We start from the raw sequence: 8,941 nt of genomic DNA on the forward strand, positions 1-8,941 counted from the left end.
GTGAAGGAGATTTATTAGATTGGCTTACAGAATAGAGGCCCAGTAGTCCAACAATGGCTGTGCTGTGCTGGAGATGCCAAGAATCTGAATAGCTGCTCAATCCATGAGGCTGGATGCCTCAGTAGTCCCAATCTGGTGCTGAAGGCTTGGAGAATTCCTGGAGGTCTGTGAGTCTTCAGTCTACATTGGAATCCAAAGAAGTTGGTTTTACTATCAGTGGAGGAAACCACAGCAGCAAGATGACACCGCCAGTGAGAGAGAAGGCAAGCAGGCAAAAAGCAGAAGCTCCCTTCTGCCCTGGCCTTGGGTAACGCCCACACTCAGGGTGGGTCTTCCAGCTTCAAAATAATCAGATCCAGAAAGTCTCTCTCATTTCAACTAATTCTAGATCCAGTTAAGTTGACAACCAAGATTAGCTATCACAAGTCAACTTGACATCTAATTACATTTACTTTTACCATGTTTAATTTTCAAATGAAAACAATGGCAAGGTCATAATTTTGCCTCACATGATATAACTGTCCTGCGTACAATTGCAAGTGCATCATATACCTTAGAGTAGGTGGTAAGGACCTTGAGGAATGCTTAGTCCTTTAGTATCTCATAACCTAGATTTGCAACACTTAACAACTCCATTAGACATTTTTTTTTTTTAAAGAAAACATACTCTGTAAGGGCTCTCTAGTGGGGAGGGGGAGGCTGTGGGAGGGTGCCACGTGAGAAGTGGGTGATAGATGAATAAGATGGTTTGGGATGTTCTGTGTGATATATACACACACAAAAACATCAACAAAAATGAGTTATATTGAGGAGGAAGCATAAAAATTTACGTCATGTTAATTAGTAGAGGTGATCAATATTGCCATTGAAATATACCCAATGACTTTATATCCATACACAGGTGTCAAGGATCCAAATGCAATTGACTATGACTAGTAATAATCAGATATATACAGATTAGAGACGCATGCGCCAACATTTAAGTGTTATTAGCAAAAACAATGAGTCTTTCTGTAAGAAGCAGTATATTTTAAAATGAAATGGAGATTTTTTTTTTTGGTGTGGTGTTTTTGAGACAGAGTTTCCCTGTAGCCCCAGCTGTCCTGGAACTCACTATGTAGAGCAGGCTGGCCTCAAACTCACAGAGAGCCACCTGCCTCTGCCTCCCAAGTGCTGGGATTAAAGGCATGTGACACCACACCCAGCATGAGTTTTAGTTTTAACTTTTTTTGTTTTTGTTTGAGACAGGGTCTCACTGTGTTGGCCTGGAACTCACTATGTAGACCAGGCTGCCCTTGAATGCACAGAGACCCACCTGCCTCTGCCTCCTACTTTTGAAAGAGATGTGTCTTTGCTCTGGAAATTGTTACTATGTTAAAGCTGTAATGAAATGCTTCTTCTAAAAAATAAAGAATTTTTTTAAAAAGCCATTCAGAAAAAAAGGAAAACACAAATATTTGCTTAATGTGTATATGTACAAGCATGTTCTTAACAAAATAGGACAAAAATACTCATTTCAATCACAAGCCTCTTCCGCAACTGGTCACATGGCCTTAGGTTGGTGTTTATAACCACCTTACTCTAACTACCCTTTCTGTATTGCCTGCACATCCTCTTGGTACGAACGTCCATATTAGTTACTTTTTGGTTGCTATGATAAAACAGTGTGACCAAGGGGATTTATAAAAGGAAGAGATTAGGGCCTAGAGAGATAGCTCAGTGGTTAGGAGCACTGAGTGCTGCTGCCGAGGACATGAGTTCGGTTCCTAGTACCCACATGGCAGCCAGTAGCCATCTGTAACTCCAGTTCCAGGGGATCCAGTGCCCTCTTCTGGTCTCCACAAGCATTGAACAATGTGGGTGCACTTACATACATGCAGGCAACACACTCATACACATAAAATATTTGAAAAAGGATAAAAGGATTAGTTTACTTGAGCTTATGTTTCCAGGTTCCAGAGGGATTAGAGTCCATCATGACGGGAGGCATGGCGAGCTGGCTGGAACAGGAGTAGAAAGCTGAGTGCTCACATCTTCAAGCAGGCACAGGAAGCTGATAAACTGGAAATCAGGCCAGGCTTAAGAACTCTCAAAGCAACCCCCAGTGACCTGCATCCTCTGGCATGGCCATACCCCCTAGAGCCTCCTAAAACAATGCCACCAACTGGGGACAAAATGTCCAAATACTTGGCATCTATGGAGAGACATTCTCATTCAAGCCACCACAACCCATCGTGACCTGACCATTTACTCGCGTCATCCATTCTCTGCCAGGCCCAGGATTTCCCAGCCCTGAGTCAATGCTTAATCATTTGTGGCAGGATAAAGCTTATTTGCTTTAAAACTTAATGTGGAAAAAAATGGAATCCTTATCGAAACTTCTGGCGCTACAAGGTAGTAGTAGATTTATATTGAACTGGGAGCGGATGCAGAAGGGTCTCACGGCAGCATTGTAGATACTATTGTCTGCCTTCCTCACGTTACTTTTTAATTTTTTCAGACAGACTCACATAGCTCAAGCTGACCTTGAATTTGCAGTAATGACCTTGAGCTGATCCTCCTGCTTCTACCTCCAAATGCAGGGACAGTAGGTGTGTGCCACCTACCTGGCTCTCACACTGGCTCTAGACACATCAGCTGTCCATGAATTAGTTCCTTCCTCCTCCTTCCCTGTCATAAAGTAGGTCCATGGTGATTTCTTTCTTATTAGATTGTAGACTATGAAGTAAGAAAGAATCACGGTAGAGCTTTATACCAAGTTTTACACATCGTATGTAGTTGCTAGATGTCTAAGACCTTATTTTTATGCCCGGAGTAACTTTTGGCTATTTTTGATGTGAAGTGGGAGAAGAGTCAGTGTAAAAATTCTTTTTTCTTTTTACCCCCAGAGTTTAGAGTCAGTGTGAGTTGTAAAGATATTGTAGTGGGTTTTATAGTTGTCAGATGTTGACTTGGTTTTATTTATTTGAATACTTCAGTGGCAATTACTTACACATATTCTCTATCTTTAGTACTAATTATGAGGAGAGGGGAAGGTGGGAAGCTCTTCTTTAATGTAGATGGAATTCAAATGTAGGAAGGACCCAAATTCATTGAGATAACCAGAGCAGTTTGTCCCATTAGATGTTAGTGTTAGTAGCTGCAGTGCAGCCCGGCAGCACTGTGGGGTATGAGGGATGCACTGCAGTCTGACAGTGTGGCGCTGTCTTTCTTGAAAGAAAACTGACTCTGAAAGTTGTCCTCTGACTTCCACACAGGTGCCTTGGCACATATGTATGTGCACACTTGCACACACAACAAATATATAAGTGTAATTAAAAATTTTTTAAAAAGGGGTACCATGGCAGGATGTGACATTAGCTTAAATCATTGAAGCCTAAGGACTCAGTCGTTCTAACATGCATAATCCTCATTTTGCAGGTTGTGTAGATCAATACTCATTGGTCTTCTTCTATTTAGCCTCAGCTGTCGACTCGACGCAGCTTTGCGTCTGTCTGAGGTAGTCTCAGATTAGCCTATGGCCCTGTGTGTGAGAGAGTATAGTGATTGGTGATTGATGTGGGAGGGTCCAGCCTACTGTGGGCCACACCATCCCCAGGTTGGTGGGCCTGGACTATATAAGAAAGCTAGCTGAGCATGAACCAGTGAGCGGACCACTGAGAGAGCCAGTAAGTAGCCTTCTTCTAGGGTTTCTGCTCCAGGTTCTTGCCTTGAGTTCCTGCCTTGGCTCCCTTGGCCATGGACTGGTGCTACCTGAAGTCAAAGGTATTGTTGCTTTTGGTTATGATGTTTATCACAGAACAGGAAAGCAAATTAGCACAGGTCCTTTAACTACTTTTGTTTAAGGAAACTTTATGGCTTTTATCAGGGAGAGGACTATGTAGGAAACCTGTAAGTCACATATTCTCCTTAACAATGAGAAAAGGTATGACAGCAAACGAGTAGGTGTTTTATTACCAATGAAGTGAATGTGTGGAGATCCGTTTGTTACTACATTTCCTGCTTCAGTGTTTTGATTTCTTGTTCTTTAAGAAGCAGGAGGGAGAAAACTGATGGTTGCATTCCATGCCAAGGTCACTGCTCCATATGTTTTCTGACTTTTTAATCTAATAACATTCGGTTGGAGGCATTCAGGCCCGCTCCCACTGGTAAAGGCAGAGCTGCAAAGAAATCAGCGTTCCACCAGAACTTACACAGCGAGCTTTCTGGAGATCAGACCTATTTGAGATCTTCGTGAAAAGCACTCACACTTCTTCATAATTCCAGATTAAGACAAAGAACCATATAATGTGTACACATTTGGCAATTTTTTTTCTTGTTAAGTTCAAGTATCCTACATGTAGCTAAGGTAAGCCTTACACTCACTGTGTAGCTAAGGCTGACTTTGAACTCCTGACCCTTCTGCTTCTACTTCCCATGCTCTGGACTTGACCCACCTTGACTAGCCAGTCTCCTGTAAAAAGAAAATGAAAGAGCTGGCAATATTAGTTATGTAAGCCAAGTTTTGTTAATTGGTTAATAGCTTTGGACTGTGAGTTTTTCCAAAGAAATTATAAAGTAAGGGACTCTTGTTTTTTTGTTGATTAAAATATTCTTGGAAATTCTGGATCTTTTTACCTGGTTTTTAAACAATGTTGTTTCAACCAAGAGAACTTTTAATTTGAAATTTTGCAGTTCTGAGAAATTTATGACACTAGGAAATGATTTCAGATTGCATGTCACTCTGAAAAGGATAAATCAAACATAGCTTTTTGTTATTGTTGAATTGAGTTTCATTGATGATTAACTTTGAATAAGAAATACTTTAACTGAGATTGCAAACTCATGCAACCCCTATGGAAAGCAGTGTGGAGAACTCTTCAAAAACTAAAAATGAACCTACTATATGATCCAGTTATACCACTACTTGGCATATACCCAAAGGACTCATCCTATTGTACAGACACTTGTACAACCATGTTTGTTGCTGCTCTTTTCACAATAGCTAAGAGATGGAAGCAAACTAAATGCCCCTCGACTTGGTTTAAAAAATGTGGTATATTTATACAATGGAGTTCTATTCAGCAGTAAAGAAAGGTGAAATCATGAAATTTGCAGGTAAATGGATGGATCTAGAAACCGTTATACTAAGTGAAGTAACACAGACTCAGAAAAATAAAAGATGTATGTTCTTCCTCATATGTGGATCCTAGCACCAAATTATTTTAAGTTCCATGTTCTTTTAATAAGATGATGCTGTCAAAAAAAAGAGAAATACTTTAACTGAATTTATCAGAGCTACAGGGATTAAACATTTTGCACAGTGAAATGTAGTGAAATTTTTGGAAAACTATTTCTAGAGTTCCTAAAGAAAAATCTTTAAAGTGTGATGCAAGTGTAACATGTGTATTTTGTACCCCCACTTAGTTCCTAGTTTTGTAAACATCAGTTTTCATATGACTTGTGCACTGTGACTGTTGCCAGGAAGGGGAGTGAGCGGGACTTCTTTTCCCATGACCCCTCACTGTCATGTCCTTCCAAGGGCTCCTTTCTCAGAAATGCCTTGATAACCACACTCATTCCTGACATACCCCCAGCACACCACTGCCTGATGCTGCCGTGCCCACAGTCCAGCTGTAGCTTTCCTCAGAACAGTGACTATCCATGAAAATGTTCTCCTGGGATACGTTGTATCTGTGTTAGGATGTTATTTATTTATTTATTTATTTATTTTTAACAGAAATTCAGTATCTCTGTGTCAATCTGAAAATTGTTTTAAAAGTTTATTAATTTTGGGGGGGGGGACTCCCTAAAGCCTGTAAATGCATGCTTGTCCTTTCTGTGATTTTTCCAAAGTTTGAGAAGTCTGAAATGCTAGACGACTTTGGACTTTGTCACTCACTGACCCACTATGCACATGCAGGCTTTGCAGAAAAACCTAGCTTGACTGGGGATGCAGCTCAGTTGCTGTAGTGCTTGCCTGGCGGGCATGAAGACCCTGGGTTTGATCCCTGATATGGCATCAAGTCAAATATTTCATGAAACCAGATGTGGTAGTGCATGACTGTAATCCTAGCACTTGGGATGTAGAGGCAGAGGATCAAGAGTTTAGGGGCATCCTTAGCTACATAGCAAGTTCTAGGCCAGCCTGGGCCACATGAGACCCTATCTCACCAGGAAAAATAAAAGAAGATGAAGAAAGACCTAGCTGTGCTCACTACCTCTAACCCTACCTCTTCCTTTGCCATTTTTTTAAATATGTAGTTTTTGGAGAAATTCTAGGATATTGTATTTGTATCATTCCCACCCCCTCAGCCATCTAAACCCTCCCATGCCCCCTAACTCCTTCTCAATTTCTTGTCTTCTTTGATTGTCAATGTGTATGTGTGTGTGTGTGTGTGTGTGTGTGTGTGTGTGTATGTGATCTTCTTTGATTCTTGTTAACATGTACATTTGTAAATGATGTGCTTGAACTTTTCCTTTTGATACAGAAGGGGAGAAAATATATTTGCTGAGGAAACCCCAGGCCACTGAATTTATTCTAATCTTAGGTGAGGGCTAGCATTCTTTTATAGATGGAACATTGAGACTGTGAGGAGGAGCCTAAGAACTTACTTGAGGTAGGCAAAAGCTAGTCATGGAAATGAGATCTTACCCCATTCGAACCCATTTGAATGGCAACAGTGTTCAAGGCCTGAACATTATCTAGGAGCTTTCTGATCTGTGGAAGAAAGCAAAGGTGGGGGAAAGAATGCCTAGAAGACAGAGTTCCATACAGGTTGGGTCCTGCGAATGAAGGAGGCTGGTGCCTAGACTTGCAAGAGAACGGATGGATGGAGGGAGGAAGTCCTCAACTGCTAGCCCTGCTCAGGCACCATCTCTGATGCTCCAGGGTGGGTTTAGCCACTGGCAGAGTTTGACTCAGGGCTGATGCAGCTTTGGAAGTTTGACTGGATTATTTAGAAGCACACACACACACACACACACACACATACACAACACGTACTGACAAACATTATATAACAATATTTTGGTTAACAACAGACTGCATATACAATGTCACTCCTATGTGTCCTAGATGTGTAGCAGGCTGGGATTGTATAATATGCTCTATGATGTTTACACAGTGACTGAATTGCCATGATGTATCCCCGAGATCCATCTGGCTCTGTATGTGTGTGGGTGTGGATGTGCACGTTTAGACAGTATAGTGATTGTTATACTTCATGTCCCCTATCCTAAGGACACAGAAGTTATAGCAGGGATACGTATGAAACATGGCTGTTCCTGGAACAAGCACACATGACTTCATCCACTATTTGCAATTGTTTGGGGAAGGAGACAGAGTTACCAGGTCGAGTGTCAGGCTGCTTTGCAGAGTACATGTGAGAGAGAAAGAACGGATCTTAGGTCATCAGTGAGACATGGCACCTCCTGAAGTCCATGGACAGTCTGAAAAGGCCTGGAGTTTGAGTTCCTGTGAAGACACTGAGTGTGGGAAAAAGGAAACTCCATTATGGACTGCTTCTGCTTGGCCGTTACCGACCTTTATACATCTCTTCTCTTCTTTCCCTGTCCCCTAGCTGACACTGAAGTACACAGAAGACCTGGCTTCCCAGTTCTGTGTTCCTAGGCCTCTAAATTGTTGGCATACCAGTTAAGTGATGGGTAGGGACTCCTTTACAAAGGTACTGTCCATGAAGCAGATTGCATTGTGAAGGACTGTCTCTCCCTGGTACCTCAACATGAAAGTGGAGCTTAATTTTGTGAAATAAAATAGCCTAGTGTGGGAAGTATTTATTTTAATCTAAAAATTGTTGTTTTGTCCTTAGCTAATGCTTTGAGTAGGCTTCACTCCGTGTTGTCCTGGTGATGGTGGGGTGCTGCTCTGGCATGCCTCGTCTTAAAGGGAAAGCTATGCTTTAGTCAGAGACGACCAGTCTTTCTAATTTAGTTTTATGAGTTTTTAAGCAAGCTGGAGGAAATCTTGGTGATCTCTTCAGGAAATAAAGGTAAAAGGTAGGTGTTCTAAACAGAGTTGTAATGAGCTTGCTTCCCTTTCCTGTCCTTAAACCAGCGCTACCCGGAAGAAACACCTGCTTCTTCCTCACTGTGGGTCAAAGGTTAGCCTCATAGTGATCCTATTGATGAAAATAATGTGTTTATTCCCCAGCAGACTATTACTACCTAGGTGAAAGAAAAGGTCTTGCTTGTCATGTGACTAACACATGCCCTTGGTTATAATGTTAACTGACCACCCTTGTCACACTGCTATCAGGATTTCCTTCATCTTCTTTGAAACTCAGGAGATGACCCTGAGACTAAACAGCATGAAGTATAATTAGTAATGCTGCTCGTAGCTGGCCTTTGCAGGGCCCTAGCTCAGGAGTGGGAGTGGGACACTGAGGTTGCTGCTCCTCTCTGCTGTGAACCGCCCAGGCTTCAGGTGTGTGCTGGGTGTGGTAACAGTGTGTTTGAAGTACTTTGAAATGAAAGTGTCTTGCAATTTTTTAATATTATTTTCATGTTATTTAACATGTGTTTTGTTTTTAAGGAGATAACCAATGACTAAAGAAAGTGGTTGGTTCATTATTAGACCTACACATTGCTCACATTTCCATACCTAAAACTCACAACTAACTACCACATAACAGTACCATCATTAATGCCCTTGAGGGCCCCATACTAGAGAACACCAGCCTGACAGCTCCATTGCAATTAAATTGTCTCCATCCCAAAAAGCAAATTTGCCATCGACTTGAGTGTGTTTTCCTATCAACTATTCAGTGGCATATGCCATTAAAGAGTTATATAACGTCTACTCTGTCCTCAGTGGTTGAGCTCACATTACAACTTCACAGAAGTATCACTCCAGTATTTGAAAAAGATACCTTCATTCTAGCAACCTGTCAAAAGTATTTGGGAGCTTGTATCTAATCCTTAAAAGATTTTAGGGTTACCT

At 41.5% G+C, this 8,941-nt stretch overlaps 1 protein-coding gene and 1 long non-coding RNA gene across 2 annotated transcripts in view; one reads left to right on the top strand and one right to left on the bottom strand.

The window, feature by feature from the left end:
• The window catches only part of Arhgap42 (Rho GTPase activating protein 42), a 311,085-nt gene that overhangs the window by 64,402 nt on the left and 237,742 nt on the right, over positions 1-8,941 (top strand). The gene's annotated exons all lie outside the window — the stretch shown is intronic.
• LOC115066886 overlaps positions 111-8,941 on the bottom strand; it is an 18,523-nt gene continuing 9,692 nt past the window's right edge. Inside the window, exons 2-3 of the long non-coding RNA XR_003846332.1 lie at positions 1,935-2,061; positions 111-165 (exon numbers count right to left, since the gene is read on the bottom strand). This is a non-coding gene — a long non-coding RNA (uncharacterized LOC115066886). The remainder of the gene's footprint in view (positions 166-1,934; positions 2,062-8,941) is intronic.

This window comes from Nannospalax galili, unplaced genomic scaffold (assembly GCF_000622305.1).
Source record: "Nannospalax galili isolate Female #2095 unplaced genomic scaffold, S.galili_v1.0 scaffold824, whole genome shotgun sequence".
Lineage (NCBI taxonomy): Eukaryota > Metazoa > Chordata > Mammalia > Rodentia > Spalacidae > Nannospalax > Nannospalax galili.